General features: G+C 46.5%; 19 non-coding genes and 43 pseudogenes across 19 annotated transcripts; all 62 read right to left on the bottom strand.

Annotated features, from left to right (window-relative positions):
* Nucleotides 1-81: 81 nt before the first annotated feature.
* On the bottom strand, nt 82-200 carry LOC136727169 (uncharacterized; annotated as a pseudogene).
* A 224-nt stretch (nt 201-424) lies between these two features.
* On the bottom strand, nt 425-543 carry LOC136726669 (uncharacterized; annotated as a pseudogene).
* Nucleotides 544-755: 212 nt separating this feature from the next.
* LOC136727183 (5S ribosomal RNA) lies at nt 756-874 on the bottom strand. Its single transcript, XR_010808410.1, has one exon. It is a non-coding gene; the product is annotated as a 5S ribosomal RNA (ribosomal RNA).
* Nucleotides 875-1,090: 216 nt separating this feature from the next.
* LOC136726856 (5S ribosomal RNA) lies at nt 1,091-1,209 on the bottom strand. Its single transcript, XR_010808239.1, has one exon. It is a non-coding gene; the product is annotated as a 5S ribosomal RNA (ribosomal RNA).
* Nucleotides 1,210-1,430: 221 nt separating this feature from the next.
* LOC136726913 (5S ribosomal RNA) lies at nt 1,431-1,549 on the bottom strand. The gene has a single exon (XR_010808290.1). It is a non-coding gene; the product is annotated as a 5S ribosomal RNA (ribosomal RNA).
* Nucleotides 1,550-2,093: 544 nt separating this feature from the next.
* LOC136727159 (uncharacterized) lies at nt 2,094-2,212 on the bottom strand (annotated as a pseudogene).
* Nucleotides 2,213-2,431: 219 nt separating this feature from the next.
* On the bottom strand, nt 2,432-2,550 carry LOC136727347 (uncharacterized; annotated as a pseudogene).
* A 210-nt stretch (nt 2,551-2,760) lies between these two features.
* Nucleotides 2,761-2,879, bottom strand: LOC136726935 (5S ribosomal RNA). Its single transcript, XR_010808310.1, has one exon. It is a non-coding gene; the product is annotated as a 5S ribosomal RNA (ribosomal RNA).
* A 226-nt stretch (nt 2,880-3,105) lies between these two features.
* On the bottom strand, nt 3,106-3,224 carry LOC136727218 (uncharacterized; annotated as a pseudogene).
* A 210-nt stretch (nt 3,225-3,434) lies between these two features.
* LOC136727312 (uncharacterized) lies at nt 3,435-3,553 on the bottom strand (annotated as a pseudogene).
* A 216-nt stretch (nt 3,554-3,769) lies between these two features.
* Nucleotides 3,770-3,888, bottom strand: LOC136727170 (5S ribosomal RNA). The gene has a single exon (XR_010808409.1). It is a non-coding gene; the product is annotated as a 5S ribosomal RNA (ribosomal RNA).
* A 226-nt stretch (nt 3,889-4,114) lies between these two features.
* LOC136727291 (uncharacterized) lies at nt 4,115-4,233 on the bottom strand (annotated as a pseudogene).
* A 210-nt stretch (nt 4,234-4,443) lies between these two features.
* Nucleotides 4,444-4,562, bottom strand: LOC136726509 (uncharacterized; annotated as a pseudogene).
* Nucleotides 4,563-4,772: 210 nt separating this feature from the next.
* LOC136726998 (5S ribosomal RNA) lies at nt 4,773-4,891 on the bottom strand. The gene has a single exon (XR_010808367.1). It is a non-coding gene; the product is annotated as a 5S ribosomal RNA (ribosomal RNA).
* Nucleotides 4,892-5,116: 225 nt separating this feature from the next.
* On the bottom strand, nt 5,117-5,235 carry LOC136727216 (uncharacterized; annotated as a pseudogene).
* A 210-nt stretch (nt 5,236-5,445) lies between these two features.
* Nucleotides 5,446-5,564, bottom strand: LOC136727311 (uncharacterized; annotated as a pseudogene).
* Nucleotides 5,565-5,780: 216 nt separating this feature from the next.
* On the bottom strand, nt 5,781-5,899 carry LOC136727356 (5S ribosomal RNA). Its single transcript, XR_010808427.1, has one exon. It is a non-coding gene; the product is annotated as a 5S ribosomal RNA (ribosomal RNA).
* A 210-nt stretch (nt 5,900-6,109) lies between these two features.
* Nucleotides 6,110-6,228, bottom strand: LOC136726508 (uncharacterized; annotated as a pseudogene).
* A 210-nt stretch (nt 6,229-6,438) lies between these two features.
* On the bottom strand, nt 6,439-6,557 carry LOC136727168 (uncharacterized; annotated as a pseudogene).
* A 224-nt stretch (nt 6,558-6,781) lies between these two features.
* Nucleotides 6,782-6,900, bottom strand: LOC136726686 (uncharacterized; annotated as a pseudogene).
* Nucleotides 6,901-7,110: 210 nt separating this feature from the next.
* LOC136726507 (uncharacterized) lies at nt 7,111-7,229 on the bottom strand (annotated as a pseudogene).
* A 210-nt stretch (nt 7,230-7,439) lies between these two features.
* On the bottom strand, nt 7,440-7,558 carry LOC136727167 (uncharacterized; annotated as a pseudogene).
* Nucleotides 7,559-7,782: 224 nt separating this feature from the next.
* On the bottom strand, nt 7,783-7,901 carry LOC136726491 (uncharacterized; annotated as a pseudogene).
* Nucleotides 7,902-8,111: 210 nt separating this feature from the next.
* Nucleotides 8,112-8,230, bottom strand: LOC136727158 (5S ribosomal RNA). Its single transcript, XR_010808408.1, has one exon. It is a non-coding gene; the product is annotated as a 5S ribosomal RNA (ribosomal RNA).
* A 226-nt stretch (nt 8,231-8,456) lies between these two features.
* Nucleotides 8,457-8,575, bottom strand: LOC136727215 (uncharacterized; annotated as a pseudogene).
* Nucleotides 8,576-8,785: 210 nt separating this feature from the next.
* Nucleotides 8,786-8,904, bottom strand: LOC136726506 (uncharacterized; annotated as a pseudogene).
* A 210-nt stretch (nt 8,905-9,114) lies between these two features.
* Nucleotides 9,115-9,233, bottom strand: LOC136727166 (uncharacterized; annotated as a pseudogene).
* A 224-nt stretch (nt 9,234-9,457) lies between these two features.
* On the bottom strand, nt 9,458-9,576 carry LOC136726490 (uncharacterized; annotated as a pseudogene).
* Nucleotides 9,577-9,786: 210 nt separating this feature from the next.
* Nucleotides 9,787-9,905, bottom strand: LOC136726505 (uncharacterized; annotated as a pseudogene).
* Nucleotides 9,906-10,115: 210 nt separating this feature from the next.
* LOC136727165 (uncharacterized) lies at nt 10,116-10,234 on the bottom strand (annotated as a pseudogene).
* Nucleotides 10,235-10,458: 224 nt separating this feature from the next.
* On the bottom strand, nt 10,459-10,577 carry LOC136726645 (uncharacterized; annotated as a pseudogene).
* Nucleotides 10,578-10,787: 210 nt separating this feature from the next.
* LOC136727004 (5S ribosomal RNA) lies at nt 10,788-10,906 on the bottom strand. Its single transcript, XR_010808373.1, has one exon. It is a non-coding gene; the product is annotated as a 5S ribosomal RNA (ribosomal RNA).
* A 226-nt stretch (nt 10,907-11,132) lies between these two features.
* LOC136727213 (uncharacterized) lies at nt 11,133-11,251 on the bottom strand (annotated as a pseudogene).
* A 210-nt stretch (nt 11,252-11,461) lies between these two features.
* On the bottom strand, nt 11,462-11,580 carry LOC136726570 (uncharacterized; annotated as a pseudogene).
* Nucleotides 11,581-11,796: 216 nt separating this feature from the next.
* LOC136727146 (5S ribosomal RNA) lies at nt 11,797-11,915 on the bottom strand. The gene has a single exon (XR_010808407.1). It is a non-coding gene; the product is annotated as a 5S ribosomal RNA (ribosomal RNA).
* Nucleotides 11,916-12,141: 226 nt separating this feature from the next.
* LOC136727381 (uncharacterized) lies at nt 12,142-12,260 on the bottom strand (annotated as a pseudogene).
* A 210-nt stretch (nt 12,261-12,470) lies between these two features.
* Nucleotides 12,471-12,589, bottom strand: LOC136726504 (uncharacterized; annotated as a pseudogene).
* Nucleotides 12,590-12,799: 210 nt separating this feature from the next.
* LOC136726923 (5S ribosomal RNA) lies at nt 12,800-12,918 on the bottom strand. The gene has a single exon (XR_010808299.1). It is a non-coding gene; the product is annotated as a 5S ribosomal RNA (ribosomal RNA).
* A 225-nt stretch (nt 12,919-13,143) lies between these two features.
* On the bottom strand, nt 13,144-13,262 carry LOC136727212 (uncharacterized; annotated as a pseudogene).
* A 210-nt stretch (nt 13,263-13,472) lies between these two features.
* Nucleotides 13,473-13,591, bottom strand: LOC136727310 (uncharacterized; annotated as a pseudogene).
* A 216-nt stretch (nt 13,592-13,807) lies between these two features.
* On the bottom strand, nt 13,808-13,926 carry LOC136726597 (5S ribosomal RNA). The gene has a single exon (XR_010808216.1). It is a non-coding gene; the product is annotated as a 5S ribosomal RNA (ribosomal RNA).
* Nucleotides 13,927-14,151: 225 nt separating this feature from the next.
* LOC136727211 (uncharacterized) lies at nt 14,152-14,270 on the bottom strand (annotated as a pseudogene).
* A 210-nt stretch (nt 14,271-14,480) lies between these two features.
* On the bottom strand, nt 14,481-14,599 carry LOC136727309 (uncharacterized; annotated as a pseudogene).
* Nucleotides 14,600-14,822: 223 nt separating this feature from the next.
* On the bottom strand, nt 14,823-14,941 carry LOC136727344 (5S ribosomal RNA). Its single transcript, XR_010808426.1, has one exon. It is a non-coding gene; the product is annotated as a 5S ribosomal RNA (ribosomal RNA).
* A 210-nt stretch (nt 14,942-15,151) lies between these two features.
* Nucleotides 15,152-15,270, bottom strand: LOC136726503 (uncharacterized; annotated as a pseudogene).
* A 210-nt stretch (nt 15,271-15,480) lies between these two features.
* On the bottom strand, nt 15,481-15,599 carry LOC136727164 (uncharacterized; annotated as a pseudogene).
* Nucleotides 15,600-15,823: 224 nt separating this feature from the next.
* On the bottom strand, nt 15,824-15,942 carry LOC136726489 (uncharacterized; annotated as a pseudogene).
* A 210-nt stretch (nt 15,943-16,152) lies between these two features.
* Nucleotides 16,153-16,271, bottom strand: LOC136726844 (5S ribosomal RNA). Its single transcript, XR_010808238.1, has one exon. It is a non-coding gene; the product is annotated as a 5S ribosomal RNA (ribosomal RNA).
* Nucleotides 16,272-16,826: 555 nt separating this feature from the next.
* On the bottom strand, nt 16,827-16,944 carry LOC136727288 (uncharacterized; annotated as a pseudogene).
* Nucleotides 16,945-17,497: 553 nt separating this feature from the next.
* On the bottom strand, nt 17,498-17,616 carry LOC136726586 (uncharacterized; annotated as a pseudogene).
* Nucleotides 17,617-17,830: 214 nt separating this feature from the next.
* Nucleotides 17,831-17,949, bottom strand: LOC136727055 (uncharacterized; annotated as a pseudogene).
* A 224-nt stretch (nt 17,950-18,173) lies between these two features.
* LOC136726604 (uncharacterized) lies at nt 18,174-18,292 on the bottom strand (annotated as a pseudogene).
* A 210-nt stretch (nt 18,293-18,502) lies between these two features.
* Nucleotides 18,503-18,622, bottom strand: LOC136727254 (uncharacterized; annotated as a pseudogene).
* A 209-nt stretch (nt 18,623-18,831) lies between these two features.
* On the bottom strand, nt 18,832-18,950 carry LOC136726832 (5S ribosomal RNA). Its single transcript, XR_010808237.1, has one exon. It is a non-coding gene; the product is annotated as a 5S ribosomal RNA (ribosomal RNA).
* A 226-nt stretch (nt 18,951-19,176) lies between these two features.
* On the bottom strand, nt 19,177-19,295 carry LOC136726956 (5S ribosomal RNA). Its single transcript, XR_010808329.1, has one exon. It is a non-coding gene; the product is annotated as a 5S ribosomal RNA (ribosomal RNA).
* A 223-nt stretch (nt 19,296-19,518) lies between these two features.
* On the bottom strand, nt 19,519-19,637 carry LOC136726661 (uncharacterized; annotated as a pseudogene).
* A 211-nt stretch (nt 19,638-19,848) lies between these two features.
* Nucleotides 19,849-19,967, bottom strand: LOC136726819 (5S ribosomal RNA). Its single transcript, XR_010808236.1, has one exon. It is a non-coding gene; the product is annotated as a 5S ribosomal RNA (ribosomal RNA).
* Nucleotides 19,968-20,191: 224 nt separating this feature from the next.
* LOC136727342 (uncharacterized) lies at nt 20,192-20,310 on the bottom strand (annotated as a pseudogene).
* Nucleotides 20,311-20,533: 223 nt separating this feature from the next.
* On the bottom strand, nt 20,534-20,652 carry LOC136726659 (uncharacterized; annotated as a pseudogene).
* Nucleotides 20,653-20,862: 210 nt separating this feature from the next.
* LOC136727023 (5S ribosomal RNA) lies at nt 20,863-20,981 on the bottom strand. Its single transcript, XR_010808390.1, has one exon. It is a non-coding gene; the product is annotated as a 5S ribosomal RNA (ribosomal RNA).
* A 209-nt stretch (nt 20,982-21,190) lies between these two features.
* On the bottom strand, nt 21,191-21,309 carry LOC136727030 (5S ribosomal RNA). The gene has a single exon (XR_010808396.1). It is a non-coding gene; the product is annotated as a 5S ribosomal RNA (ribosomal RNA).
* Nucleotides 21,310-21,533: 224 nt separating this feature from the next.
* Nucleotides 21,534-21,652, bottom strand: LOC136726773 (uncharacterized; annotated as a pseudogene).
* Between the last annotated feature and the right edge of the window lie 28 nt (nt 21,653-21,680).

The raw sequence follows: 21,680 nt of genomic DNA, 5'->3' as shown, positions 1-21,680 counted from the left end.
TGTACAATTCTTCAATTATATCTCCTGGAGACAGAAAGAGAGTATTAAGAGCTACGATGAAGTTACCCAGGAGACGTAAAAAGCTTGCAGCACCTGGTATTTCTAGGAGGTCTCCCATCCAAGTACTGACCAGGCCCTGCACCGTTTAGCTTCCGAGATCTGACGAGATCGGGCGCATTCAGGACGGTGTGTCCACAAGCCGAAAGCCCTGGCTGCATGATGTCTCTTAAAGGTTGGCGGGTATTGACGGAACTTCCAGCAAAAAAATAAAAGAAAAAAAGAAAAAAGAAAAATGGATGGAAAAATATCAGTGCAGCAAAGGGTGTTGACAGTAGCCGGGTACGTGTACAATACTTCAATTATATCTCCTCCAGACAGAGAGAGAGTATTAAGAGCTACGATAAAGTTACCCAGGAGACGTAAAAGCTTGCAGCACTAGGTATTTCCAGGAGGTCTCACTATCATGTACTGACCAGGTCCTGCCCCGTTTAGCTTCCGAGATCTGACGAGATCGGGCGCGTTCAGGATGGTGTGGCCGCAAGCCGAGATGCCTGGCTGCATGATGTCTCTTAAAGGCTGGCGGGTATTGACAGAACTGCCAGCAAAAAAAAAAAAAAGAAAAATAGAGGGAAATATACCAGTGCAGCAAAGGGTGTTGAAAGTAGCCGGGTACGTGTACAATTCTTCAATTATATCTCCTGGAGACAGAAAGAGAGTATTAAGAGCTACGATGAAGTTAGCCAGGAGACGTAAAAAGCTTGCAGCACCTGGTATTTCTAGGAGGTCTCCCATCCAAGTACTGACCAGGCCCTGCCCCGTTTAGCTTCCGAGATCTGACGAGATCGGGCGCATTCAGGACGGTGTGGCCGCAAGCCAAGAGGCCTGGCTACATGATGTCTCTTAAAGGTTGGCGGGTATTGACGGAACTTCCAGCAAAAAAAAAAAAAAAAAAGAAAAATGGATGGAAAAATATCAGTGCAGCAAATGGTGTTGACAGTAGCTGGGTACGTGTACAATACTTCAATTATATCTCCTCCAGACAGATAGAGAGTATTAAGAGTTACGATGAAGTTACCCAGGAGACGTAAAAAGCTTGCAGCACCTGGTATTTCTAGGAGGTCTCCCATCCAAGTACTGACCAGGCCCTGCCCCGTTTAGCTTCCGAGATCTGACGAGATCGGGCGCATTCAGGACGGTGTGGCCACAAGCCGAAAGGCCTGGCTGCATGATGTCTCTTAAAGGTTGGCGGGTATTGACGGAACTTCCAGCAAAAAAAAAAAAAAAAAAAAATAGAAAAATGGAGGGAAAAATATCAGTGCAGGAAAGGGTGTTGAAAGTAGCCGGGTACGTGTACAATTCTTCAATTATATCTCCTGCAGACTGAAAGAGAGTATTAAGAGCTACGATAAAGTTACCCAGGAGACGTAAAAAGCTTGCAGCACCTGGTATTTCTAGGAGGTCTCCCATCCAAGTACTGACCAGGCCCTGACCCGTTTAGCTTCCGAGATCTGACGAGATCGGGCGCATTCAGGACGGTGTGGCCACAAGCCGAAAGGCCTGGCTGCATGATGTCTCTTAAAGGTTGGCGGGTATTGACGGAACTTCCAGCAAAAAAAAAAAAAAAAAATGGATGGAAAAATATCAGTGCAGCAAAGGGTGTTGACAGTAGCTGGGTACGTGTACAATACTTCAATTAAATCTCCTCCAGACAGATAGAGAGTATTAAGAGCTACGATGAAGTTTTCCAGGAGACGTAAAAAGCTTTCAGCACCTGGTATTTCCAGGAGGTCACCCATCCAATTACTGACCAGACCCTGCCCAGTTTTTCTTCCGAGATCTGACGAGATTTTGCATCTTCAGGACGGTGTGGCCTCAAGCCAAGAGGCCTGGCTGCATGATGTCTCTTAAAGGCTGGAGGGTATTGATGGAACTTCCAGCAAGAAACAAAAGAAAAAAGAAAAATGGAGGGAAAAATATCAGTGCAGCAAAGCGTGTTGAAGGTAGCCAGGTACGTGTACAATTCTTCAATTATATCTCCTCCAGACAGATAGAGAGTATTAAGAGCTACGATAAAGTTACCCAGGAGACGTAAAAGCTTGCAGCACCAGGTATTTCCAGGAGGTCTCACATTCAAGTACTGAACAGGTCCTGCCCCGTTTAGCTTCCGAGATCTGACGAGATCGGGCGCGTTCAGGACGGTGTGGCCGCAAGCCGAGATGTCTGGCTGCATGACGTCTCTTAAAGGCTGGCGGGTATTGACGGAATTTCCAGCAAAAAAAAAAAAAAAAAAATAGAAAAATGGAGGGAAAAATATCAGTGCAGGAAAGGGTGTTGAAAGTAGCCGGGTACGTGTACAATTCTTCAATTATATCTCCTGGAGACAGAAAGAGAGTATTAAGAGCTACGATGAAGTTACCCAGGAGACGTAAAAAGCTTGCAGCACCTGGTATTTCTAGGAGGTCTCACATTCATGTACTGACCAGGTCCTGCCCCGTTTAGCTTCCGAGATCTGACGAGATCGGGCGCGTTCAGGATGGTGTGGCCGCAAGCCGAGATGCCTGGCTGCATGATGTCTCTTAAAGGCTGGCGGGTATTGACGGAACTGCCGGAAAAAAAAAAAAAGAAAAATAGAGGGAAAAATACCAGTGCAGCAAAGGGTGTTGAAAGTAGCCGGGTACGTGTACAATTCTTCAATTATATCTTCTCCAGACAGAAAGAGAGTATTAAGAGCTACGATGAAGTTCCCCAGGAGACGTAAAAAGCTGGCAGCACCTGGTATTTCTAGGAGGTCTCCCATCCAAGTACTGACCAGGCCCTGCCCCGTTTAGCTTCCGAGATCTGACGAGATCGGGCGCGTTCAGGACGGTGTGGCCGCAAGCCGAGAGGCCTGGCTACATGATGTCTCTTAATGGCTGGCGGGTATTGACGGAACTTCCAGCAAAAAAAAAAAAAAAAAAAAAAAGAAAAAGAAAAATGGAGGGAAAAATATCAGTGCAGTAATGGGTTTTGAAAGTAGCCGGGTACGTGTACAATACTTCAATTATATCTCCTCCAGACAGATAGAGAGTATTAAGAGCTACGATAAAGTTACCCAGGAGAAGTAAAAGCTTGCAGCACCAGGTATTTCCAGGAGGTCTCACATTCATGTACTGACCAGGTCCTGCCCCGTTTAGCTTCCGAGATCTGACGAGATCGGGCGCGTTCAGGATGGTGTGGCCGCAAGCCGAGATGCCTGGCTGCATGATGTCTCTTAAAGGCTGGCGGGTATTGACGGAACTGCCAGCAAAAAAAAAAAAGAAATATAGAGGGAAATATACCAGTGCAGCACAGGGTGTTGAAAGTAGTCGGGTACGTGTACAATTCTTCAATTATATCTCCTGGAGAAAGAAAGAGAGTATTAAGAGCTACGATGAAGTTACCCAGGAGACGTAAAAAGCTTGCAGCACCTGGTATTTCCAGGAGGTCACACATCCAAGTACTGACCAGGCCCTGCCCCGTTTAGCTTCCGAAATCTGATATGATCGGGCGCGTTCAGGACGGTGTGACTACAAGCCAAGAGGCCTGGCTGCATGATGTCTCTTAAAGGCTGGCGGATATTGACGGAACTTCCAGCAAAAAAATAAAATAAAAAGAAAAATGGAGGGAAAAATATCAGTGCAGCAAAGGCTGTTGAAAGTAGCCTAGTACGTGTACAATTCTTCAATTATATCTCCTCCAGACAGAAAGAGAGTATTAAGAGCTACGATGAAGTTACCCAGGAGACGTAAAAAGCTTGCAGCACCTGGTATTTCTAGGAGGTCTCCCATCCAAGTACTGACCAGGCCCTGCCCCGTTTAGCTTCCGAGATCTGACGAGATCGGGCGCATTCAGGACGGTGTGGCCGCAAGCCGAGAAGCCTGGCTACATGATGTCTCTTAATGGCTGGCGGGTATTGACGGAACTTCCAGCAAAAAAAAAAAAAAAAAAAAAAAGAAAAAGAAAAATGGAGGGAAAAATATCAGTCCAGTAATGGGTTTTGAAAGTAGCCGGGTACGTGTACAATACTTCAATTATATCTCCTCCAGACAGATAGAGAGTATTAAGAGCTACGATAAAGTTACCCAGGAGACGTAAAAGCTTGCAGCACCAGGTATTTCCAGGAGGTCTCACATTCATGTACTGAGCAGGCCCTGCCCCGTTTAGCTTCCGAGATCTGACGAGATCGGGCGCGTTCAGGATGGTGTGGCCGCAAGCCGAGATGCCTGGCTGCATGATGTCTCTTAAAGGCTGGCGGGTATTGACGGAACTGCCAGCAAAAAAAAAAAAGAAAAATAGAGGGAAATATACCAGTGCAGCACAGGGTGTTGAAAGTTGCCGGGTACGTGTACAATTCTTCAATTATATCTTCTCCAGACAGAAAGAGAGTATTAAGAGCTACGATGAAGTTCCCCAGGAGACGTAAAAAGCTGGCAGCACCTGGTATTTCCAGGAGGTCTCACATTTAAGTACTGACCAGGTCCTGCCCCGTTTAGCTTCCGAGATCTGACAAGATCGGGCGCGTTCAGGACGGTGTGGCCGCAAGCCGAGATGTCTGGCTGCATGATGTCTCTTAAAGGCTAGCGGGTATTGTCGGAATTTCCAGCAAAAAAAAAAAAGAAAAATAGAGGGAAATATACCAGTGCAGCAAAGGGTGTTGAAAGTAGCCGGGTACGTGTACAATTCTTCAATTATATCTCCTGGAGACAGAAAGAGAGTATTAAGAGCTACGATGAAGTTACCCAGGAGACGTAAAAAGTTTGCAGCACCTGGTATTTCTAGTAGGTCTCCCATCCAAGTACTGACCAGGCCCTGCCCCGTTTAGCTTCCGAGATCTGACGAGATCGGGCGCATTCAGGACGGTGTGGCCGCAAGCCGAGAGGCCTGGCTACATGATGTCTCTTAATGGCTGGCGGGTATTGACGGAACTTCCAGCAAAAAAAAAAAAAAAAGAAAAAGAAAAAGAAAAATGGAGGGAAAAATATCAGTGCAGTAATGGGTTTTGAAAGTAGCCGGGTACGTGTACAATACTTCAATTATATCTCCTCCAGACAGATACAGAGTATTAAGAGCTACGATAAAGTTACCCAGGAGAAGTAAAAGCTTGCAGCACCAGGTATTTCCAGGAGGTCTCACATTCATGTACTGACCAGGTCCTGCCCCGTTTAGCTTCCGAGATCTGACGAGATCGGGCGCGTTCAGGATGGTGTGGCCGCAAGCCGAGATGCCTGGCTGCATGATGTCTCTTAAAGGCTGGCGGGTATTGACGGAACTGCCAGCAAAAAAAAAAAAGAAAAATAGAGGGAAATATACCAGTGCAGCACAGGGTGTTGAAAGTAGCCGGGTACGTGTACAATTCTTCAATTATATCTCCTGGAGAAAGAAAGAGAGTATTAAGAGCTACGATGAAGTTACCCAGGAGACGTAAGAAGCTTGCAGCACCTGGTATTTCCAGGAGGTCACACATCCAAGTACTGACCAGGCCCTGCCCCGTTTAGCTTCCGAAATCTGATATGATCGGGCGCGTTCAGGACGGTGTGACTACAAGCCAAGAGGCTTGGCTGCATGATGTCTCTTAAAGGCTGGCGGATATTGACGGAACTTCCAGCAAAAAAATAAAATAAAAAGAAAAATGGAGGGAAAAATATCAGTGCAGCAAAGGGTGTTGACAGTAGCTGGGTACGTGTACAATACTTAAATTATATCTCCTCCGGACAGATAGAGAGTATTAAGAGCTACGATGAAGTTACCCAGGAGACGTAAAAAGCTTGCAGCACCTGGTATTTCTAGGAGGTCTCCCATCCAAGTACTGACCAGGCCCTGCCCCGTTTAGCTTCCGAGATCTGACGAGATCGGGCGCGTTCAGGATGGTGTGGCCGCAAGCCAAGATGCCTGGCTGCATGATGTCTCTTAAAGGCTGGCGGGTATTGCCGGAACTGCCAGCAAAAAAAAAAAAGAAAAATAGAGGGAAAAATACCAGTGCAGCAAAGGGTGTTGAAAGTAGCCGGGTACGTGTACAATTCTTCAATTATATCTTCTCCAGACAGAAAGAGAGTATTAAGAGCTACGATGAAGTTCCCCAGGAGACGTAAAAAGCTGGCAGCACCTGGTATTTCCAGGAGGTCTCACATTTAAGTACTGACCAGGTCCTGCCCCGTTTAGCTTCCGAGATCTGACAAGATCGGGCGCGTTCAGGACGGTGTGGCCGCAAGCCGAGATGTCTGGCTGCATGATGTCTCTTAAAGGCTGGCGGGTATTGACGGAACTGCCAGCAAAAAAAAAAAAGAAAAATAGAGGGAAATATACCAGTGCAGCAAAGGGTGTTGAAAGTAGCCGGGTACGTGTACAATTCTTCAATTATATCTCCTGGAGACAGAAAGAGAGTATTAAGAGCTACGATGAAGTTACCCAGGAGACGTAAAAAGCTTGCAGCACCTGGTATTTCTAGGAGGTCTCCCATCCAAGTACTGACCAGGCCCTGCACCGTTTAGCTTCCGAGATCTGACGAGATCGGGCGCATTCAGGACGGTGTGTCCACAAGCCGAAAGCCCTGGCTGCATGATGTCTCTTAAAGGTTGGCGGGTATTGACGGAACTTCCAGCAAAAAAATAAAAGAAAAAAAGAAAAAAGAAAAATGGATGGAAAAATATCAGTGCAGCAAAGGGTGTTGACAGTAGCCGGGTACGTGTACAATACTTCAATTATATCTCCTCCAGACAGAGAGAGAGTATTAAGAGCTACAATAAAGTTACCCAGGAGACGTAAAAGCTTGCAGCACTAGGTATTTCCAGGAGGTCTCACATTCATGTACTGACCAGGTCCTGCCCCGTTTAGCTTCCGAGATCTGACGAGATCCGGCGCGTTCAGGATGGTGTGGCCGCAAGCCAAGATGCCTGGCTGCATGATGTCTCTTAAAGGCTGGCGGGTATTGCCGGAACTGCCAGCAAAAAAAAAAAAGAAAAATAGAGGGAAAAATACCAGTGCAGCAAAGGGTGTTGAAAGTAGCCGGGTACGTGTACAATTCTTCAATTATATCTTCTCCAGACAGAAAGAGAGTATTAAGAGCTACGATGAAGTTCCCCAGGAGACGTAAAAAGCTGGCAGCACCTGGTATTTCCAGGAGGTCTCACATTTAAGTACTGACCAGGTCCTGCCCCGTTTAGCTTCCGAGATCTGACAAGATCGGGCGCGTTCAGGACGGTGTGGCCGCAAGCCGAGATGTCTGGCTGCATGATGTCTCTTAAAGGCTGGCGGGTATTGACGGAACTGCCAGCAAAAAAAAAAAAGAAAAATAGAGGGAAATATACCAGTGCAGCAAAGGGTGTTGAAAGTAGCCGGGTACGTGTACAATTCTTCAATTATATCTCCTGGAGACAGAAAGAGAGTATTAAGAGCTACGATGAAGTTACCCAGGAGACGTAAAAAGCTTGCAGCACCTGGTATTTCTAGGAGGTCTCCCATCCAAGTACTGACCAGGCCCTGCACCGTTTAGCTTCCGAGATCTGACGAGATCGGGCGCATTCAGGACGGTGTGTCCACAAGCCGAAAGCCCTGGCTGCATGATGTCTCTTAAAGGTTGGCGGGTATTGACGGAACTTCCAGCAAAAAAATAAAAGAAAAAAAGAAAAAAGAAAAATGGATGGAAAAATATCAGTGCAGCAAAGGGTGTTGACAGTAGCCGGGTACGTGTACAATACTTCAATTATATCTCCTCCAGACAGAGAGAGAGTATTAAGAGCTACAATAAAGTTACCCAGGAGACGTAAAAGCTTGCAGCACTAGGTATTTCCAGGAGGTCTCACATTCATGTACTGACCAGGTCCTGCCCCGTTTAGCTTCCGAGATCTGACGAGATCGGGCGCGTTCAGGATGGTGTGGCCGCAAGCCGAGATGCCTGGCTGCATGATGTCTCTTAAAGGCTGGCGGGTATTGACAGAACTGCCAGCAAAAAAAAAAAAGAATAATAGAGGGAAATATACCAGTGCAGCAAAGGGTGTTGAAAGTAGCCGGGTACGTGTACAATTCTTCAATTATATCTCCTGGAGACAGAAAGAGAGTATTAAGAGCTACGATGAAGTTACCCAGGAGACGTAAAAAGCTTGCAGCACCTGGTATTTCTAGGAGGTCTCCCATCCAAGTACTGACCAGGCCCTGCCCCGTTTAGCTTCCGAGATCTGACGAGATCGGGCGCATTCAGGACGGTGTGGCCGCAAGCTGAGAGGCCTGGCTACATGATGTCTCTTAATGGCTGGCGGGTATTGACGGAACTTCCAGCAAAAAAAAAAAAAAAAAAAAAAAGAAAAAGAAAAATGGAGGGAAAAATATCAGTGCAGTAATGGGTTTTGAAAGTAGCCGGGTACGTGTACAATACTTCAATTATATCTCCTCCAGACAGATAGAGAGTATTAAGAGCTACGATAAAGTTACCCAGGAGAAGTAAAAGCTTGCAGCACCAGGTATTTCCAGGAGGTCTCACATTCATGTACTGACCAGGTCCTGCCCCGTTTAGCTTCCGAGATCTGACGAGATCGGGCGCGTTCAGGATGGTGTGGCCGCAAGCCGAGATGCCTGGCTGCATGATGTCTCTTAAAGGCTGGCGGGTATTGACGGAACTGCCAGCAAAAAAAAAAAAGAAAAATAGAGGGAAATATACCAGTGCAGCACAGGGTGTTGAAAGTAGCCGGGTACGTGTACAATTCTTCAATTATATCTTCTCCAGACAGAAAGAGAGTATTAAGAGCTACGATGAAGTTCCCCAGGAGACGTAAAAAGCTGGCAGCACCTGGTATTTCCAGGAGGTCTCACATTTAAGTACTGACCAGGTCCTGCCCCGTTTAGCTTCCGAGATCTGACAAGATCGGGCGCGTTCAGGACGGTGTGGCCGCAAGCCGAGATGTCTGGCTGCATGATGTCTCTTAAAGGCTGGCGGGTATTGACGGAACTGCCAGCAAAAAAAAAAAAGAAAAATAGAGGGAAATATACCAGTGCAGCAAAGGGTGTTGAAAGTAGCCGGGTACGTGTACAATTCTTCAATTATATCTCCTGGAGACAGAAAGAGAGTATTAAGAGCTACGATGAAGTTACCCAGGAGACGTAAAAAGCTTGCAGCACCTGGTATTTCTAGGAGGTCTCCCATCCAAGTACTGACCAGGCCCTGCACCGTTTAGCTTCCGAGATCTGACGAGATCGGGCGCATTCAGGACGGTGTGTCCACAAGCCGAAAGCCCTGGCTGCATGATGTCTCTTAAAGGTTGGCGGGTATTGACGGAACTTCCAGCAAAAAAATAAAAGAAAAAAAGAAAAAAGAAAAATGGATGGAAAAATATCAGTGCAGCAAAGGGTGTTGACAGTAGCCGGGTACGTGTACAATACTTCAATTATATCTCCTCCAGACAGAGAGAGAGTATTAAGAGCTACAATAAAGTTACCCAGGAGACGTAAAAGCTTGCAGCACTAGGTATTTCCAGGAGGTCTCACATTCATGTACTGACCAGGTCCTGCCCCGTTTAGCTTCCGAGATCTGACGAGATCGGGCGCGTTCAGGATGGTGTGGCCGCAAGCCAAGATGCCTGGCTGCATGATGTCTCTTAAAGGCTGGCGGGTATTGCCGGAACTGCCAGCAAAAAAAAAAAAGAAAAATAGAGGGAAAAATACCAGTGCAGCAAAGGGTGTTGAAAGTAGCCGGGTACGTGTACAATTCTTCAATTATATCTTCTCCAGACAGAAAGAGAGTATTAAGAGCTACGATGAAGTTCCCCAGGAGACGTAAAAAGCTGGCAGCACCTGGTATTTCCAGGAGGTCTCACATTTAAGTACTGACCAGGTCCTGCCCCGTTTAGCTTCCGAGATCTGACAAGATCGGGCGCGTTCAGGACGGTGTGGCCGCAAGCCGAGATGTCTGGCTGCATGATGTCTCTTAAAGGCTGGCGGGTATTGACGGAACTGCCAGCAAAAAAAAAAAAGAAAAATAGAGGGAAATATACCAGTGCAGCAAAGGGTGTTGAAAGTAGCCGGGTACGTGTACAATTCTTCAATTATATCTCCTGGAGACAGAAAGAGAGTATTAAGAGCTACGATGAAGTTACCCAGGAGACGTAAAAAGCTTGCAGCACCTGGTATTTCTAGGAGGTCTCCCATCCAAGTACTGACCAGGCCCTGCACCGTTTAGCTTCCGAGATCTGACGAGATCGGGCGCATTCAGGACGGTGTGTCCACAAGCCGAAAGCCCTGGCTGCATGATGTCTCTTAAAGGTTGGCGGGTATTGACGGAACTTCCAGCAAAAAAATAAAAGAAAAAAAGAAAAAAGAAAAATGGATGGAAAAATATCAGTGCAGCAAAGGGTGTTGACAGTAGCCGGGTACGTGTACAATACTTCAATTATATCTCCTCCAGACAGAGAGAGAGTATTAAGAGCTACAATAAAGTTACCCAGGAGACGTAAAAGCTTGCAGCACTAGGTATTTCCAGGAGGTCTCACATTCATGTACTGACCAGGTCCTGCACCGTTTAGCTTCCGAGATCTGACGAGATCGGGCGCGTTCAGGATGGTGTGGCCGCAAGCCGAGATGCCTGGCTGCATGATGTCTCTTAAAGGCTGGCGGGTATTGACAGAACTGCCAGCAAAAAAAAAAAAGAAAAATAGAGGGAAATATACCAGTGCAGCAAAGGGTGTTGAAAGTAGCCGGGTACGTGTACAATTCTTCAATTATATCTCCTGGAGACAGAAAGAGAGTATTAAGAGCTACGATGAAGTTACCCAGGAGACGTAAAAAGCTTGCAGCACCTGGTATTTCTAGGAAGTCTCCCATGCAAGTACTGACCAGGCCCTGCCCCGTTTAGCTTCCGAGATCTGACGAGATCGGGCGCATTCAGGACGGTGTGGCCGCAAGCCGAGAGGCCTGGCTACATGATGTCTCTTAATGGCTGGCGGGTATTGACGGAACTTCCAGCAAAAAAAAAAAAAAAAAAAAAAAGAAAAAGAAAAATGGAGGGAAAAATATCAGTGCAGTAATGGGTTTTGAAAGTAGCCGGGTACGTGTACAATACTTCAATTATATCTCCTCCAGACAGATAGAGAGTATTAAGAGCTACGATAAAGTTACCCAGGAGAAGTAAAAGCTTGCAGCACCAGGTATTTCCAGGAGGTCTCACATTCATGTACTGACCAGGTCCTGCCCCGTTTAGCTTCCGAGATCTGACGAGATCGGGCGCGTTCAGGATGGTGTGGCCGCAAGCCGAGATGCCTGGCTGCATGATGTCTCTTAAAGGCTGGCGGGTATTGACGGAACTGCCAGCAAAAAAAAAAAAGAAAAATAGAGGGAAATATACCAGTGCAGCACAGGGTGTTGAAAGTAGTCGGGTACATGTACAATTCTTCAATTATATCTCCTGGAGAAAGAAAGAGAGTATTAAGAGCTACGATGAAGTTACCCAGGAGACGTAAAAAGCTTGCAGCACCTGGTATTTCCAGGAGGTCACACATCCAAGTACTGACCAGGCCCTGCCCCGTTTAGTTTCCGAAATCTGATATGATCGGGCGCGTTCAGGACGGTGTGACTACAAGCCAAGAGGCCTGGCTGCATGATGTCTCTTAAAGGCTGGCGGATATTGACGGAACTTCCAGCAAAAAAATAAAATAAAAAGAAAAATGGAGGGAAAAATATCAGTGCAGCAAAGGCTGTTGAAAGTAGCCTAGTACGTGTACAATTCTTCAATTATATCTCCTCCAGACAGAAAGAGAGTATTAAGAGCTACGATGAAGTTACCCAGGAGACGTAAAAAGCTTGCAGCACCTGGTATTTCTAGGAGGTCTCCCATCCAAGTACTGACCAGGCCCTGCCCCGTTTAGCTTCCGAGATCTGACGAGATCGGGCGCATTCAGGACGGTGTGGCCGCAAGCCGAGAAGCCTGGCTACATGATGTCTCTTAATGGCTGGCGGGTATTGACGGAACTTCCAGCAAAAAAAAAAAAAAAAAAAAAAAGAAAAAGAAAAATGGAGGGAAAAATATCAGTCCAGTAATGGGTTTTGAAAGTAGCCGGGTACGTGTACAATACTTCAATTATATCTCCCCCAGACAGATAGAGAGTATTAAGAGCTACGATAAAGTTACCCAGGAGACGTAAAAGCTTGCAGCACCAGGTATTTCCAGGAGGTCTCACATTCATGTACCGACCAGGTCCTGCCCCGTTTAGCTTCCGAGATCTGACGAGATCGGGCGCGTTCAGGATGGTGTGGCCGCAAGCCGAGATGCCTGGCTGCATGATGTCTCTTAAAGGCTGGCGGGTATTGACGGAACTGCCAGCAAAAAAAAAAAAGAAAAATAGAGGGAAATATACCAGTGCAGCACAGGGTGTTGAAAGTAGCCGGGTACGTGTACAATTCTTCAATTATATCTTCTCCAGACAGAAAGAGAGTATTAAGAGCTACGATGAAGTTCCCCAGGAGACGTAAAAAGCTGGCAGCACCTGGTATTTCCAGGAGGTCTCACATTTAAGTACTGACCAGGTCCTGCCCCGTTTAGCTTCCGAGATCTGACAAGATCGGGCGCGTTCAGGACGGTGTGGCCGCAAGCCGAGATGTCTGGCTGCATGATGTCTCTTAAAGGCTAGCGGGTATTGTCGGAATTTCCAGCAAAAAAAAAAAAGAAAAATAGAGGGAAATATACCAGTAGAGCAAAGGGTGTTGAAAGTAGCCGGGTACGTGTACAATTCTTCAATTATATCTCCTGGAGACAGAAAGAGAGTATTAAGAGCTACGATGAAGTTACCCAGGAGACGTAAAAAGTTTGCAGCACCTGGTATTTCTAGGAGGTCTCCCATCCAAGTACTGACCAGGCCCTGCCCCGTTTAGCTTCCGAGATCTGACGAGATCGGGCGCATTCAGGACGGTGTGGCCGCAAGCCGAGAGGCCTGGCTACGTGATGTCTCTTAATGGCTGGCGGGTATTGACGGAACTTCCAGCAAAAAAAAAAAAAAAAAAAAAAGAAAAAGAAAAATGGAGGGAAAAATATCAGTGCAGTAATGGGTTTTGAAAGTAGCCGGGTACGTGTACAATACTTCAATTATATCTCCTCCAGACAGATAGAGAGTATTAAGAGCTACGATAAAGTTACCCAGGAGAAGTAAAAGCTTGCAGCACCAGGTATTTCCAGGAGGTCTCACATTCATGTACTGACCAGGTCCTGCCCCGTTTAGCTTCCGAGATCTGACGAGATCGGGCGCGTTCAGGATGGTGTGGCCGCAAGCCGAGATGCCTGGCTGCATGATGTCTCTTAAAGGCTGGCGGGTATTGACGGAACTGCCAGCAAAAAAAAAAAAGAAAAATAGAGGGAAATATACCAGTGCAGCACAGGGTGTTGAAAGTAGCCGGGTACGTGTACAATTCTTCAATTATATCTCCTGGAGAAAGAAAGAGAGTATTAAGAGCTACGATGAAGTTACCCAGGAGACGTAAAAAGCTTGCAGCACCTGGTATTTCCAGGAGGTCACACATCCAAGTACTGACCAGGCCCTGCCCCGTTTAGCTTCCGAAATCTGATATGATCGGGCGCGTTCAGGACGGTGTGACTACAAGCCAAGAGGCTTGGCTGCATGATGTCTCTTAAAGGCTGGCGGATATTGACGGAACTTCCAGCAAAAAAATAAAATAAAAAGAAAAATGGAGGGAAAAATATCAGTGCAGCAAAGGCTGTTGAAAGTAGCCTAGTACGTGTACAATTCTTCAATTATATCTCCTCCAGACAGAAAGAGAGTATTAAGAGCTACGATGAAGTTACCCAGGAGACGTAAAAAGCTTGCAGCACCTGGTATTTCTAGGAGGTCTCCCATCCAAGTACTGACCAGGCCCTGACCCGTTTAGCTTCCGAGATCTGACGAGATCGGGCGCATTCAGGACGGTGTGGCCGCAAGCCGAGAAGCCTGGCTACATGATGTCTCTTAATGGCTGGCGGGTATTGACGGAACTTCCAGCAAAAAAAAAAAAAAAAAAAAAAGAAAAAGAAAAATGGAGGGAAAAATATCAGTCCAGTAATGGGTTTTGAAAGTAGCCGGGTACGTGTACAATACTTCAATTATATCTCCTCCAGACAGATAGAGAGTATTAAGAGCTACGATAAAGTTACCCAGGAGACGTAAAAGCTTGCAGCACCAGGTATTTCCAGGAGGTCTCACATTCATGTACTGACCAGGTCCTGCCCCGTTTAGCTTCCGAGATCTGACGAGATCGGGCGCGTTCAGGATGGTGTGGCCGCAAGCCGAGATGCCTGGCTGCATGATGTCTCTTAAAGGCTGGCGGGTATTGACGGAACTGCCAGCAAAAAAAAAAAAGAAAAATAGAGGGAAATATACCAGTGCAGCACAGGGTGTTGAAAGTAGCCGGGTACGTGTACAATTCTTCAATTATATCTCCTGGAGAAAGAAAGAGAGTATTAAGAGCTACGATGAAGTTACCCAGGAGAAGTAAAAAGCTTGCAGCACCTGGTATTTCCAGGAGGTCACACATCCAAGTACTGACCAGGCCCTGCCCCGTTTAGCTTCCGAAATCTGATATGATCGGGCGCGTTCAGGACGGTGTGACTACAAGCCAAGAGGCCTGGCTGCATGATGTCTCTTAAAGGCTGGCGGGTATTGACAGAACTTCAAGCAAAAAAAAAAAAAAAAAAAAAAAAAAAAAAATGGATGGAAAAATATCAGTGCAGCAAAGGGTGTTGACAGTAGCTGGGTACGTGTACAATACTTAAATTATATCTCCTCCGGACAGATAGAGAGTATTAAGAGCTACGATGAAGTTACCCAGGAGACGTAAAAAGCTTGCAGCACCTGGTATTTCTAGGAGGTCTCCCATCCAAGTACTGACCAGGCCCTGCCCCGTTTAGCTTCCGAGATCTGACGAGATCGGGCGCGTTCAGGATGGTGTGGCCGCAAGCCAAGATGCCTGGCTGCATGATGTCTCTTAAAGGCTGGCGGGTATTGACGGAACTGCCAGCAAAAAAAAAAAAGAAAAATAGAGGGAAAAATACCAGTGAAGCAAAGGGTGTTGAAAGTAGCCGGGTACGTGTACAATTCTTCAATTATATCTTCTCCAGACAGAAAGAGAGTATTAAGAGCTACGATGAAGTTCCCCAGGAGACGTAAAAAGCTGGCAGCACCTGGTATTTCCAGGAGGTCTCACATTTAAGTACTGACCAGGTCCTGCCCCGTTTAGCTTCCGAGATCTGACAAGATCGGGCGCGTTCAGGACGGTGTGGCCGCAAGCCGAGATGTCTGGCTGCATGATGTCTCTTAAAGGCTGGCGGGTATTGACGGAACTGCCAGCAAAAAAAAAAAAGAAAAATAGAGGGAAATATACCAGCGCAGCAAAGGGTGTTGAAAGTAGCCGGGTACGTGTACAATTCTTCAATTATATCTCCTGGAGACAGAAAGAGAGTATTAAGAGCTACGATGAAGTTACCCAGGAGACGTAAAAAGCTTGCAGCACCTGGTATTTCTAGGAGGTCTCCCATCCAAGTACTGACCAGGCCCTGCACCGTTTAGCTTCCGAGATCTGACGAGATCGGGCGCATTCAGGACGGTGTGTCCACAAGCCGAAAGCCCTGGCTGCATGATGTCTCTTAAAGGTTGGCGGGTATTGACGGAACTTCCAGCAAAAAAATAAAAGAAAAAAAGAAAAAAGAAAAATGGATGGAAAAATATCAGTGCAGCAAAGGGTGTTGACAGTAGCCGGGTACGTGTACAATACTTCAATTATATCTCCTCCAGACAGAGAGAGAGTATTAAGAGCTACGATAAAGTTACCCAGGAGACGTAAAAGCTTGCAGCACTAGGTATTTCCAGGAGGTCTCACATTCATGTACTGACCAGGTCCTGCCCCGTTTAGCTTCCGAGATCTGACGAGATCGGGCGCGTTCAGGATGGTGTGGCCGCAAGCCGAGATGCCTGGCTGCATGATGTCTCTTAAAGGCTGGCGGGTATTGACAGAACTGCCAGCAAAAAAAAAAAAGAAAAATAGAGGGAAATATACCAGTGCAGCAAAGGGTGTTGAAAGTAGCCGGGTACGTGTACAATTGTTCAATTATATCTCCTCCAGACAGATAGAGAGTATTAAGAGCTACGATGAAGTTTCCCAGGAGACGTAAAAAGCTTGCAGCACCTGGTATTTCTAGGAGGTCTCCCATCCAAGTACTGACCAGGCCCTGCCCCGTTTAGCTTCCGAGATCTGACGAGATCGGGCGCATTCAGGACGGTGTGGCCACAAGCCGAAAGGCCTGGCTGCATGATGTCTCTTAAAGGTTGGCGGGTATTGACGGAACTTCCAGCAAAAAAAAAAAAAAAAAAAAATAGAAAAATGGAGGGAAAAATATCAGTGCAGGAAAGGGTGTTGAAAGTAGCCGGGTACGTGTACAATTCTTCAATTATATCTCCTGCAGACTGAAAGAGAGTATTAAGAGCTACGATAAAGTTACCCAGGAGACGTAAAAGTTTGCAGCACCTGGTATTTCCAGGAGGTCTCACATTCAAGTACTGACCAGGTCCTGCCCCGTTTAGCTTCCGAGATCTGACGATATCATGCGCATTCAGGACGGTGTGGCCGAAAGCCGAGAGGCACGGCTGCATGATGTCTCTTTAAGGCTGGCGGGTATTGACGGAACTTACAGCAAAAAAAAAAAGAAAAAAGAAAAATGGAGGGAAAAATATCAGTGCAGCAAAGGGTTTTGAAAGTAGCCGGGTACGTGTACAATTCTTCAATAATATCTCCTACAGACTGAAAGAGAGTATTAAGAGCTATGATGAAGTTACCCAGGAGACGTAAAAAGCTTGCAGCACCTGGTATTTCCAGGAGGTCACCCATCCAAGTACTGACCAGGCCCTGCCCCGTTAGCTTCCGAAATCTGATGAGATGGGGCGCGTTCAGGACGGTGTGGCCGCAAGCCGAGAGGCCTGGCTGCATGATGTCTCTTAAAGGCTGGCGGGTATTGACGGAACTTCCAGCAAAAAAAAAAAAAAAAAAATGGAAAATGGAGGGAAAAATATCAGTACAGCAAAGGCTGTTGAAAGTAGCCGGGTACATGTACAATTCTTCAATTATATCTCCTCCAGACTGAATGAGAGTATTAAGAGCTATGCTGAAGTTACCCAGGAGATGTAAAAAGCTTTCAGCACCTGGTATTTCCAGGAGGTCACCCATCCAATTACTGACCAGACCCTGCCCAGTTTTTCTTCCGAGATCTGACGAGATTTTGCATCTTCAGGACGGTGTGGCCTCAAGCCAAGAGGCCTGGCTGCATGATGTCTCTTAAAGGCTGGAGGGTATTGATGGAACTTCCAGCAAGAAATAAAAGAAAAAAGAAAAATGGAGGGAAAAATATCAGTGCAGGAAAGGGTGTTGAAAGTAGCCGGGTACGTGTACAATTCTTCAATTATATCTTCTCCAGACAGAAAGAGAGTATTAAGAGCTACGATGAAGTTCCCCAGGAGACGTAAAAAGCTGGCAGCACCTGGTATTTCCAGGAGGTCTCACATTTAAGTACTGACCAGGTCCTGCCCCGTTTAGCTTCCGAGATCTGACAAGATCGGGCGCGTTCAGGACGGCGTGGCCGCAAGCCGAGATGTCTGGCTGCATGATGTCTCTTAAAGGTTGGCGGGTATTGACGGAACTTCCAGCAAAAAAAAAAAAAAAAAGAAAAATGGATGGAAAAATATCAGTGCAGCAAAGGGTATTGACAGTAGCTGGGTACGTGTACAATTCTTCAATTATATCTCCTCCAGACAGAAAGAGAGAATTAAGAGCTATGATAAAGTTACCCAGGAGACGTAAAAGCTTGCAGCACCAGGTATTTCCAGGAGGTCTCCCATCCAAGTACTGACCAGGTCCTGCCCCGTTTAGCTTCCGAGATCTTACGAGATCGGGCACGTTCAGGACAGTGTGGCCGCAAGCCAAGAGGCCTGGCTGCATGATGTCTCTTAAAGGTTGGCGGGTATTGACGGAACTTCCAGCAAAAAAAAAAAAAAAAAAAAGAAAAAAGAAAAATGGATGGAAAAATATCAGTGCAGCAAAGGGTGTTGACAGTAGCTGGATACGTGTACAATACTTCAATTATATCTCCTCCAGACAGAGAGAGATTATTAAGAGCTACGATAAAGTTACCCAGGAGACGTAAAAGCTTGCAGCACTAGGTATTTCCAGGAGGTCTCACTTTCATGTACTGACCAGGTCCTGCCCCGTTTAGCTTCCGAGATCTGACGAGATCGGGCGCGTTCAGGATGGTGTGGCCGCAAGCCGAGATGCCTGGCTGCATGATGTCTCTTAAAGGCTGGCGGGTATTGACGGAACTGCCAGCAAAAAAAAAAAAGAAAAATAGAGGGAAATATACCAGTGCAGCAAAGGGTGTTGAAAGTAGCCGGGTACGTGTACAATTCTTCAATTATATCTCCTGGAGACAGAAAGAGAGTATTAAGAGGTACGATGAAGTTACCCAGGAGACGTAAAAAGCTTGCAGCACCTGGTATTTCTAGGAGGTCTCCCATCCAAGTACTGACCAGGCCCTGCCCCGTTTAGCTTCCCGAGATCTGACAAGATCGGGCGCGTTCAGGATGGTGTCGCCGCAAGCCGAGATGCCTGGCTGCATGATGTCTCTTAAAGGCTGGCGGGTATTGACGGAACTGCCAGCAAAAAAAAAAAGAAAAATAGAGGGAAATATACCAGTGCAGCAAAGGGTGTTGAAAGTAGCCGGGTACGTGTACAATTCTTCAATTATATCTCCTGGAGACAGAAAGAGAGTATTAAGAGCTACGATGAAGTTACCCAGGAGACGTAAAAAGCTTGCAGCACCTGGTATTTCTAGGAGGTCTCCCATCCAAGTACTGACCAGGCCCTGCCCCGTTTAGCTTCCGAGATCTGACGAGATCGGGCGCATTCAGGACGGTGTGGCCACAAGCCGAAAGGCCTGGCTGCATGATGTCTCTTAAAGGTTGACGGGTATTGACGGAACTTCCAGCAAAAAAAAAAAAAAAAAAAAAAAAAAAAAGAAAAATGGATGGAAAAATATCAGTGCAGCAAAGGGTATTGACAGTAGCTGGGTACGTGTACAATTCTTCAATTATATCTCCTCCAGACAGAAAGAGAGAATTAAAAGCTACGATAAAGTTACCCAGGAGACGTAAAAGCTTGCAGCACCAGGTATTTCCAGGAGGTCTCCCATCCAAGTACTGACCAGGTCCTGCCCCGTTTAGCTTCCGAGATCTTACGAGATCGGGCACGTTCAGGACGGTGTGGCCGCAAGCCAAGAGGCCTGGCTGCATGATGTCTCTTAAAGGTTGGCGGGTATTGACGGAACTTCCAGCAAAAAAAAAAAAAAAAAAAAAAAAAAGAAAAATGGATGGAAAAATATCAGTGCAGCAAAGGGTGTTGACAGTAGCTGGATACGTGTACAATACTTCAATTATATCTCCTCCAGACAGAGAGAGAGTATTAAGAGCTACGATAAAGTTACCCAGGAGACGTAAAAGCTTGCAGCACTAGGTACTTCCAGGAGGTCTCACTTTCATGTACTGACCAGGTCCTGCCCCGTTTAGCTTCCGAGATCTGACGAGATCGGGCGCGTTCAGGATGGTGTGGCCGCAAGCCGAGATGCCTGGCTGCATGATGTCTCTTAAAGGCTGGCGGGTATTGACGGAACTGCCAGCAAAAAAAAAAAAAGAAAAATAGAGGGAAATATACCAGTGCAGCAAAGGGTGTTGAAAGTAGCCGGGTACGTGTACAATTCTTCAATTATATCTCCTGGAGACAGAAAGAGAGTATTAAGAGCTACGATGAAGTTACCCAGGAGACGTAAAAAGCTTGCAGCACCTGGTATTTCTAGGAGGTCTCCCATCCAAGTACTGACCAGGCCCTGCCCCGTTTAGCTTCCGAGATCTGACGAGATCGGGCGCATTCAGGACGGTGTGGCCACAAGCCGAAAGGCCTGGCTGCATGATGTCTCTTAAAGGTTGGCGGGTATTGACGGAACTTCCAGCAAAAAAAAAAAAGAAAAAAAGAAAAAAGAAAAATGGATGGAAAAATATCAGTGCAGCAAAGGGTGTTGACAGTAGCTGGATACGTGTACAATACTTCAATTATATCTCCTCCAGACAGAGAGAGAGAATTAAAAGCTACGATAAAGTTACCCAGGAGACGTAAAAGCTTGCAGCACCAGGTATTTCCAGGAGGTCTCCCATCCAAGTACTGACCAGGTCCTGCCCCTTTCAGCTTCCGAGATCTTACGAGATCGGGCACGTTCAGGACGGTGTGGCCGCAAGCCAAGAGGCCTGGCTGCATGATGTCTCTTAAAGGTTGGCGGGTATTGACGGAACTTCCAGCAAAAAAAAAAAAAAAAAAAAAAAAAAGAAAAATGGATGGAAAAATATCAGTGCAGCAAAGGGTGTTGACAGTAGCTGGATACGTGTACAATACTTCAATTATATCTCCTCCAGACAGAGAGAGAGTATTAAGAGCTACGATAAAGTTACCCAGGAGACGTAAAAGCTTGCAGCACTAGGTACTTCCAGGAGGTCTCACTTTCATGTACTGACCAGGTCCTGCCCCGTTTAGCTTCCGAGATCTGACGAGATCGGGCGCGTTCAGGATGGTGTGGCCGCAAGCCGAGATGCCTGGCTGCATGATGTCTCTTAAAGGCTGGCGGGTATTGACGGAACTGCCAGCAAAAAAAAAAAAGAAAAATAGAGGGAAATATACCAGTGCAGCAAAGGGTGTTGAAAGTAGCCGGGTACGTGTACAATTCTTCAATTATATCTCCTGGAGACAGAAAGAGAGTATTAAGAGCTACGATGAAGTTACCCAGGAGACGTAAAAAGCTTGCAGCACCTGGTATTTCTAGGAGGTCTCCCATCCAAGTACTGACCAGGCCCTGCCCCGTTTAGCTTCCGAGATCTGAGAAGATCGGGCGCGTTCAGGATGGTGTGGCCGCAAGCCGAGATGCCTGGCTGCATGATGTCTCTTAAAGGCTGGCGGGTATTGACGGAACTTCCAGCAAAAAAAAAAAGAAAAATAGAGGGAAATATACCAGTGCAGCAAAGGGTGTTGAAAGTAGCCGGGTACGTGTACAATTCTTCAATTATATCTCCTGGAGACAGAAAGAGAGTATTAAGAGCTACGATGAAGTTACCCAGGAGACGTAAAAAGCTTGCAGCACCTGGTATTTCTAGGAGGTCTCCCATCCAAGTACTGACCAGGCTCTGCCCCGTTTAGCTTCCGAGATCTGACGAGATCGGGCGCATTCAGGACGGTGTGGCCACAAGCCGAAAGGCCTGGCTGCATGATGTCTCTTAAAGGTTGGCGGGTATTGACGGAACTTCCAGCAAAAAAAAAAAAGAAAAAAAGAAAAAAGAAAAATGGATGGAAAAATATCAGTGCAGCAAAGGGTGTTGACAGTAGCTGGATACGTGTACAATACTTCAATTATATCTCCTCCAGACAGAGAGAGAGTTTTAAGAGCTACGATAAAGTTACCCAGGAGACGTAAAAGCTTGCAGCACTAGGTATTTCCAGGAGGTATCACTTTCATGTACTGACCAGGTCCTGCTCCGTTTAGCTTCCGAGATCTGACGAGATCGGGCGCGTTCAGGATGGTGTGGCCGCAAGCCGAGATGCCTGGCTGCATGATGTCTCTT

The sequence above is a fragment of the Amia ocellicauda genome, unplaced genomic scaffold (genome assembly GCF_036373705.1).
Source record: "Amia ocellicauda isolate fAmiCal2 unplaced genomic scaffold, fAmiCal2.hap1 HAP1_SCAFFOLD_26, whole genome shotgun sequence".
NCBI lineage: Eukaryota > Metazoa > Chordata > Actinopteri > Amiiformes > Amiidae > Amia > Amia ocellicauda.
This window is presented reverse-complemented; position numbering and strand designations above follow the sequence as displayed.